This window comes from Schistocerca piceifrons, chromosome 4, assembly GCF_021461385.2.
Source record: "Schistocerca piceifrons isolate TAMUIC-IGC-003096 chromosome 4, iqSchPice1.1, whole genome shotgun sequence".
In the NCBI taxonomy this organism is placed as follows: Eukaryota; Metazoa; Arthropoda; class Insecta; order Orthoptera; family Acrididae; genus Schistocerca; species Schistocerca piceifrons.
Window position 1 is genome coordinate 166,388,028 of NC_060141.1, and position 8,721 is coordinate 166,396,748.

Sequence of the window (8,721 nt, forward strand, 5' to 3'; positions counted from 1 at the left end):
GAAGTATTCACAAGCCCCCATGGGATCTTCCACTCCTGTAAAAGCTGCTTGGTACACTGAAATGTTCCAGTTTATTTAAAAATTTTGTAGGGCTACTAGTTAACCAATATTCATTTAAACAGACAACTTTTATATCATTGTTTTCATAGAAGGTAATTTGCAGTCTTCAATTTCGGTGCTACCTGCCTTCAAACCATTTATATTCCAATGCATCAATTAATTTTTTCACTTTTTTCTGTGAATAATCATAACTCTCCATAAATTTCTTACCTCAGTGTTTCTCCATACCAGTTTCTACTAATAAACCCTTCAGACAGCATGGTGGTGAAATTCTTCTCTTGTTAAGGGGACAAGTGGCTTCTATTACTTCTGCCATTGTTGATGTTGCATTTTCTGTTGTTGCTGTTGCTTCTTCCCTTGTTGCCTGTGTTTCAGATGATGATGTTTCTGATTCTGGGGATGCTGATGTTGCTGTCATTACTGACAGGCGCTTTGCTGTTGCCACTGATTATGGTTTCAGTTGTGCTGTTAGTTGGGTTGATGATGTTACTCCTAGTGTTGCTGCTGCTTCTGATGATAATGGTTTTGCTTCAATTGATGCTGGTATTGCTGCCAATTCCATTGCCACTGAAGAAGATGATGGTTGTGGTTCCACTGTCGATAGTTGTACTGCTACAGTTGATTGCTATGCTATTGTTTGTGTTTAGCACAATATAGGTGGTTCTGCTGTTTCAAGTGAATTATTTCTTCTTATGCCAGCAGCAATCACAATTTCCAGAGTTTTATAGCTGACAAATGTCCTGCCCTTTCCATTTAAGTGCAGTCCTCCATAGCTTGTGAAACTGTCTCTCTGCGGTTAGCCATCAGGTAAAAAATGAGTGTTTTGATACATTTTGCTGATCTCAACCTGTTTGTTGGCCTTCATAATTCCTTTATTTACACATGATTTATTTAGAAGGCCATGCCTATGTGCTGTTCCAGTGATGACCATTATTTTGGTCTTATTAAAGTTCAATACTACCTTCAAGTTTTTGGGCAGCACAAGGTAAGTCATTCCTGTAAACAATGTTGGCACCCCCATTATTACTGTATATACATTTTTATTTGATGAAACCCCCTTTTTCCTCTTCCTCTTCTGGGTGTTTCACTTTTTTGTCAGGCAATGTTGTAGGCTTTTAATAAGTGTTCCACAAAGTGAGTATACATGTTGATGAAAGGATGCAGTTAACCACACAGGATGCAAATAATTTGAAAAACAAAAGCTTGACTATTGTGAATGTCACATGATATGTAAGCATTGCTAGAGCAGATATAAACATGACAGTAAGGGAGTTCGGGTCTAGTGCAGCAGGGGATACAACCCGTCGGCTTTGGACAATGACGTCACAAGTCGCCAGATAGTAGTTTACCATTTTCGCTTTTGCTGTTATGTTTCAGTTTCGTTTTTTTTACTGATTGCTTAATAAAGTGGATCTGTTTATTCTATCTCGTGAGATTTTTTTTTTTAAAAGCCAAAAAACACTTATCAGCCACTGAAGGGAGCTACAACACTAAGAAGAATCGCTTCGCGATTGGCGACTTGTGACGTCAATGTCCAAAGCCGACGGGTTGTATCCCCTGCTGCACTAGTCCCGGGAGTTCATTAATAACAATGGATGCAAAGAACATCAAATGATAAGTTTTTAAGTTCTGTAAGCATTACATAATGTGCAAATATTGCTGAAAAGCATGTAAAAAGGTATAATAATTAAATAGGATGTACAATATGGCAAATGAGAGTTGAATGAATATTGCAAAAAGTATATTATCAAGAACAGCCTAAAAGTATTACTTCAAGAGTGAGTGTTAACCACCCTGGGTGCAAGGCAGAATATGTGGCAAATTCACAAATATTGCACAAAGTGAAGAAATGACTGATGCATTAGCAGAAATTACAAGGGGATGTAGTTGCCAATTAAGATACAAATTTTTAAGGGTGTTAATTCTTTGAGGATTGATACCACACATGTGAATGACAATTTTGTCACAGCATTGCTATAAAGGTTGTAAATATGATAGCAAGAGAGCATTTACGATGTTAACGATAGCCTCTTTCTATGGCCTGAATGATGACTGGCTATGTGAGAATTCTGTCTGATATGTATTTATGACACTTGCATGTGTGAAATTTCCTTGTAGGGGGAGCGTAGTTCTGAAGTCATCATAGTGTATTGAGGAGTAAACAATGCATGAAGAACTGAGCAGAGTGTCGAAGAAGGAAGTCAAAATTCAAAGAGTAGCATTATATTGAGGAATGAACATTTTACTGAATTTAAACATTGTGTCAAGGAGAAAATATACCATCAGGATGTAACCATTGCACTGGGATAGGAACATTGAGAAGCTTATATTGTATTGAGTAATAAACATGGCACTGAGGGAGATAACATTGTATTGAGAGGTAAACATTGCATTGGGCAGAGGACACTGTATCGAGTGATAAACATTGCATTGGATAGAGGACATTATATCAAGAATTAAACATTACATCAAGGCAAGATCATTGTATCACCTAGTAAACATTGCATTGAGAGAGGGAACATTGTATTGAGCCTTAAGCATTACATTGTCCTCTACCTATTGTATCACAGGATAACCTTTGTTAAAGAAACCATTATATTCATGAGAGAACATTCAGTCAAAGAAGGCAAACTGCAATGAGGGGAGAGCCTCTACAAAAATTATACATGAAAAAAGAGGAGAGATAGATAGATGACACAGCATCAGAAAATGAAAATTTAAGAAAATACTACAAAGGCTCAGCACGCACATGATGTTTAAAGAATGTGTGCTCCCGACAGATAAAACTAATGATACAGAATTCAAAACACAAAAGAAAATTTGACTCAAGATTACCATGACATATGTATTCCTCTGAGTTGGCCACATTAGGGACCTGCTTATGAGGTTTGTGGAATTCAGGTACTATGGCAAATGATGAGTAGAATAAATCCCATCAACTTCTTATCTAAATCAATTCATTTTTTGGACTGATATTGTACAAACATGTTAAGAACATCTCGTAAATCATTATTACTGTGAAAGTACGTGTCCGTAAAAAATGTTGTTTGCCAAATGGTGTTTTTGGATGCAGAAATGAGCTCAGTACGGTTAATGTCTTGTTCTTCAGGCGAAAGCGTGCTTTTAAACTCCAGAGTGAGTTATTTTTTGTCATTCTTAAGCATCAGATATGAGTTCTTAAAATCAATAATTGCATTGTAACTAAGAAATCCATGCCTATTATGACATCAGTGGTAAGGATGGGAACAGTCAACATGTTGGAACAGAATGTGATACCTGGAGTTGAAAATGATAAATGTGTTTGTTACTTGACATAGATTCTTTTGCCAGAAACATTTCCTCTTACTGTAGTTTTGCTTAGCAGGAACCAGGGTTGCCAACCATAGAATTTTTTCCTTGTACATAAACAACTAAAAATCTCATACTTTGGCTTTTAAACGTCATACATTTATCAAGCATTTAAAATATTATAAAACCAAAAAGAAGATATATTAAATGAGTGTGAATTTAGCAGAAATTTGTTAATTTAAAAGTTTTGAATTAAACAAATAAAATGTAGCGGTGGCCATATTTCCTAAACCGCAATTCTGATTCTGGACATGTTACGTGTCTCAGCTGTTTGGACCAGAAGGGGGGAGGGGGGGGGGGGGGGCAAGGACTTTTAGAGGCAGTGAGATGAGATGTACTGGAATGCATGAATGCTTAATATCGATTAACAACCATGATATAATTTTGTTTCACTCTCGGAAGTAACAAGGATTCGAAAAAGCTCATTATACATTGAGGTTAAATGAGAATGCACATTAATAAATAATTTCACCACAAGATATAACAATTAGATGATAATTTATTAGTTTATAATTATTTAGACAATCTTTAAGGCACTTTAGTTAACTGTGTTGTTAGCTGACTGGAATATATTCCCCTCTCAGTGGAAAAACCTCTCCATTGCTTTGGCAAATGTTTGGTGACGTTGAAGCGTTTTTCGTTCCTGGTCTTCCATTAGAGGTGCGACTTAGGCCACGATACCGCTACAGATGACTCAACTGTGGCGCCTTCTAACCTACATTTGCATACAATTATGAAATTTTTGTGTGGTATTTTCTAGTTTTAGTTTATGTCTCCAAATATAATACCAGGTGTAACATCAGCCTCACTGACATCATTCTTATTTATGTTGCCGTGTAATTTTTCCCTAGTCATATGGCTATACATGTCTCTTGTCTGTTCAAAATTGACGCAATTGCCAGTACGTGTTGGTCCTTTTACACTCCCTGTAGCAAGAATCATCCCTTTCACACTTTCCACAGTTAGCGTTTCTGTTTTTATCAAATTAACCTTACTGAAAACTCACTCGCGGTTAGCTTTTGAATGAGGTAGGTACAATGCAGTTAGAGCAAAAAGAGACAGCTTAGAAAAATCTTCAGTTTTCAGTAAAGGATCCCAAAACTTATTTGTCTCACTAATTTCATTCAATCCTTCAGGATACTGAGCTTCTGCATTTGGTGCAATTATAAGTGGTACCACTTCAATAAGAGGCATTAGTGTTGGGGAAACGGCTCCTGAAATTGTGAGAGAGAGCTAGTTCTGGTTTGAAAACTTGTAACTTTGACAAGACAGGGTCCTCCATGTTGTAAGCCTTTTTTTTCTGTGGCAGCAACTTTGTAGGAATTTTTGCAACATGAGAAAAATTGTTCAAAATCTCCAGGATGTCTGAGCACATCTGGGTGTTTTAAGAGCTTGTACATTCTGACGCCAGATTCAGTTCAGTGTTGTGGAGCTGATGTCGCTGAATTTCAGGGTCTACTTTACCTAGGTTTGGCCTCATGACATATTTGCGTTGTAAATAACGCAATAGGATTTCCTGGTAGGGTTCACTTATTTTCTCATGTAGATTGTGAATAACTACTTTCTCGCTTTGGATTTCCAGATTGATTTTATTAGATAAAGGGAGTGACCATTCAAGGAAACAAAAATAAAGTTTGTAGAATAGGTTGCTGAGTTTTTCAGAAATAAATACTGCCTGATTTCACACATCAGCTTTGTCTTTAAGTGCACTATTTGTTGTGAAATCGATAAAAAATAGACATAGGGCTTCCCATTGCTCTAATATTCTTTCAGCCACTGCTGACAATGAAAGCCATCTTGTCACCTTGTAACACAGTTTTTATGGAGTTTTTTTCACTCATCGTGACATTACAACCATCAGATCCAAAGCCTATAACATTTTTCAGTGGGACATTATAGCTGGTGAATGAATCGATAAGAGATCTGTATAAAATCTCGGTGCTGTCTGTGGGAATATAATCAACATCAGTTCTTTCCCTAAAATCTTTGAGCAACTCCCAAAATGTGCTACATATTTTTTGAGCTTCTTGATCAAAATAGCGTACCCCTATGCAAGCAGTTTTGACCATTGAAATGTTGGTTGTCTCGTCTGTTATGACCGAAAATTTATCTTGTTATAGTTTTTGGGCTAATTCTGTTTTATGACCTTCTCCAGGAACGTTCTTTACCACTGATGCTACTTTAGTTCATTTGAGCTTTATTTCCTCAATTAATTTAGAATCCATCACAGCTTCTTTTAATAAAGGTATCAAATGGTCAGCAACCAAAAATGCAATGTTATGCTCTGCAAAAAAAGCAGCAAGTTTAATTTCTGCATGTTATTTTTCTTTATTTTGTGGAGTTGTACTTTTTTGGCACCCAAGCGTTGTTAATGTTTGTGTTTTCACATTAGAACCAGGTTTGTTATTTATATGTTTTTTGGTAGTAGCATAAGTTTTCAAATTAGATATTCCAGCTACCACCGATGTTCGCAGGCAAAATACACACTTACCTTTAGCTGAATCATTGGTGTCTGGCAAAAGCCAGTACTTAAAAGCTGGATCGTTTAACCACTGATGTCTAAAATTTTGTGAGCGATGATGTGTTACCTTCCTTTTTCTCTTGTCCAGCCGCCCTTTTTGGGTGCACGAATGGTCACTGTCTTCTTCACAATCACTCATAATTATTGGTAAGCAGGTAGCACAAACTACACAATAGACACAATACTACACGTATGGAACAGAGAAAAGTAGATACTACATATGGTGAGGCAGATTATAATCAGTGCAGGAAACACACCTGCACTGAACTATGAATGTACTGTGAGCTCAGAGCACCGTAATATCGCCTGATTTCGTTAAAAAGCGTTGAATATGTGTTCATGTTGAAATGTGTGGCTATTTTATTATCAGATACCTACTGAAATAATACCCCACCACACTTTGTTAGACTGCATATGTTGGCAGCACTACAATTTCAGTTCGGTAATTGCCGGTAAGCGTCGGAGGAAGGGGCCATCTATTCTTGACTGAGTAGAACATGTCTGTTCTTTCGGACATGTCTGAAAGAACAGACACCATTGATGCCCTGCAGCCATCTAGAACGAAATTAGAATTATATTAATACCTTCAGCTGCTGACAGGCGTTCAAATATATCAACGGGGACAGGTGAAAATGTGTGCCCCGACTGGGAATCGAACCCGGGATCTCCTGCTTACATGGCAGATGCTCTATCCATCTGAGCCACCGAGGGCACGGAGGATAGTGCGACTGCAGGGACTATCTTGCACACGCCTCCCACGAGACCCACATTCTCATCTTGTATGTCCACACACTACATTAGTAGTGTCCCACCCCAACACACTCATTATTCATGGAAGACATTTTTACCAAGTCCCGTAAGAGTTCGGGGAATATGTGTGCACCCGCACAGAAGAAGAAGGTCATGACGGGTATTGCCAGAACTATATACTTATGTGGATATGGTGTCTGTTCTTTTCGACAACCATTGATGACCTGCAGCCATCTAGTACGAAATTAGAATTATATTAATATCTTCAGCTGCTGATGGGCATTGATATATATCAATGGGGACAGGTGAAAATGTGTGCCCTGACTGGGACTTGAACCCAGAATCTCCTGCTTACAAGGCAGATGCTCTATCCATCTGAGCCACCGAGGGCACAGAGGATAGTGCGACTGCAGGAACTATCTCGCACATGCCTCCCGTGAGACCTACAATTTCACCTTGTAGGTCCACACATTACATTCTTAGTGTCCCACCCAAACACACTCATTATTCGTGGAAGACATTCTTACCAAGTCCCGTAACTCTTAAGGGAATGTCTTCCGTGAGTATTGAGAAAGACGATGGTAAATGAATGATAATAAACTAAACCTAGTAGCAATTAAAGTAAAAAATTGAACATCATTATCCTCCTTTAACAAGAATTATTTTAGTTAGGCCTATTGAAGTTAATATTTTGAGTAACTAATATAACTTTTTAATCATACAGTGTTTTAGGTATTGAAGTTAATGTTACAACTAATTTTTTTAAGTTAGTAGCCTACTTATATAATTTATTTGTAATACAATGTTAAAAAGATGATTTGTATTTAGTTATTGGAGTTATCTTTAGTAATTGAAGTTAATAGTTACTGAACTTTAACATCATATAATGTTTACTTAATGCATTTTCATTAGATATTAAAATAAATCTTTTATGAATTTGTAAATCTGTGTTCATTGAATCATTTAATAACCTTTGTCTTATAAAATATTGAGATAATCCATCTTGCCCCAACCTGTGTACCCCATCTTGTCCTCACTATCGGGCAAGATACTTTGTAAATCCTGAAAAAATATTTTTTATATAGTAAATACTAACATTTTTTGGTCTTAATTTTTTATAAACTGTAGAAATACTGAAGTTTAAGGTGGGATATCTGGTATTTCTATTGAGCATTTTGTAAGCCCACAAAAAATTGTTAAGTGCTTAAAGCATCCCGTCTTGCCCCACTCTCCCCTAAGTGCGTCGGAATCATTTTCGAGCTCTAGCTGCTCGATTCTATTTGTGATGGTCTCTAAATCTTTTGTGTGTTTGTCTTCCTTGCTTTGAAGATGAGTATTGATTCCTGTTTAGTGTTCACTTAGATCAGCTTGGATCTGTACGTTCATATCTTTCACAGTTTTAAGTTCAACGGAAAATGTATTTATGTTGTTATCTACAAAAGTTTTAACCTGACCTAAAAGTTTCATACAATATGTCTGTCATTCAGTATGTAATATTTGTCAAACCTGTTTGTTTCTTCTTGTTGTTGTGTAAACTTCTGGTAATATGTATTACATGAAGTGCTCATTAAGTTTATTCTCTTGTTCTGTGAAATGTTTATTGATTTGTTCTGAGAAGGATTGAATATCATCACATAATCATTTTGTGGTGTCATTACATCACTGAGTGACTGATCTAACTCATCACTTAACTGTTTTGCTGTGTTGTCTCGTTTCTCAGTTATTCTGTGCATTCGACATACTATTATTAGTTTTTGTTGCATTAGCACGCAGCTGACTGTCCCACTGTTTTGCGCAGCATACTCATTTAATAAATTCAATGGGCAAACAGTTACCAAGACAGGACAGTGAATGAAACTTCCTGGCAGATTAAAACTGTGTGCCCGACCGAGACTCGAACTCGGGACCTTTGCCTTTCGCGGGCAAGTGCTCTACCATCTGAGCTACTGAAGCACGACTCACTCCCTGTACTCACAGATTTACTTCTGCCAGTATCTCGTCTCCTACATTCCAAACTTTACATAAGCTCTCCTGCGAACCTT

General features: G+C 37.2%; 2 non-coding genes across 2 annotated transcripts; both read right to left on the bottom strand.

The window, feature by feature from the left end:
* Positions 1-6,566: 6,566 nt before the first annotated feature.
* Trnat-ugu lies at positions 6,567-6,641 on the bottom strand. Its single transcript has one exon. It is a non-coding gene; the product is annotated as a tRNA-Thr (tRNA).
* Positions 6,642-6,995: 354 nt separating this feature from the next.
* Trnat-ugu lies at positions 6,996-7,070 on the bottom strand. Its single transcript has one exon. It is a non-coding gene; the product is annotated as a tRNA-Thr (tRNA).
* Between the last annotated feature and the right edge of the window lie 1,651 nt (positions 7,071-8,721).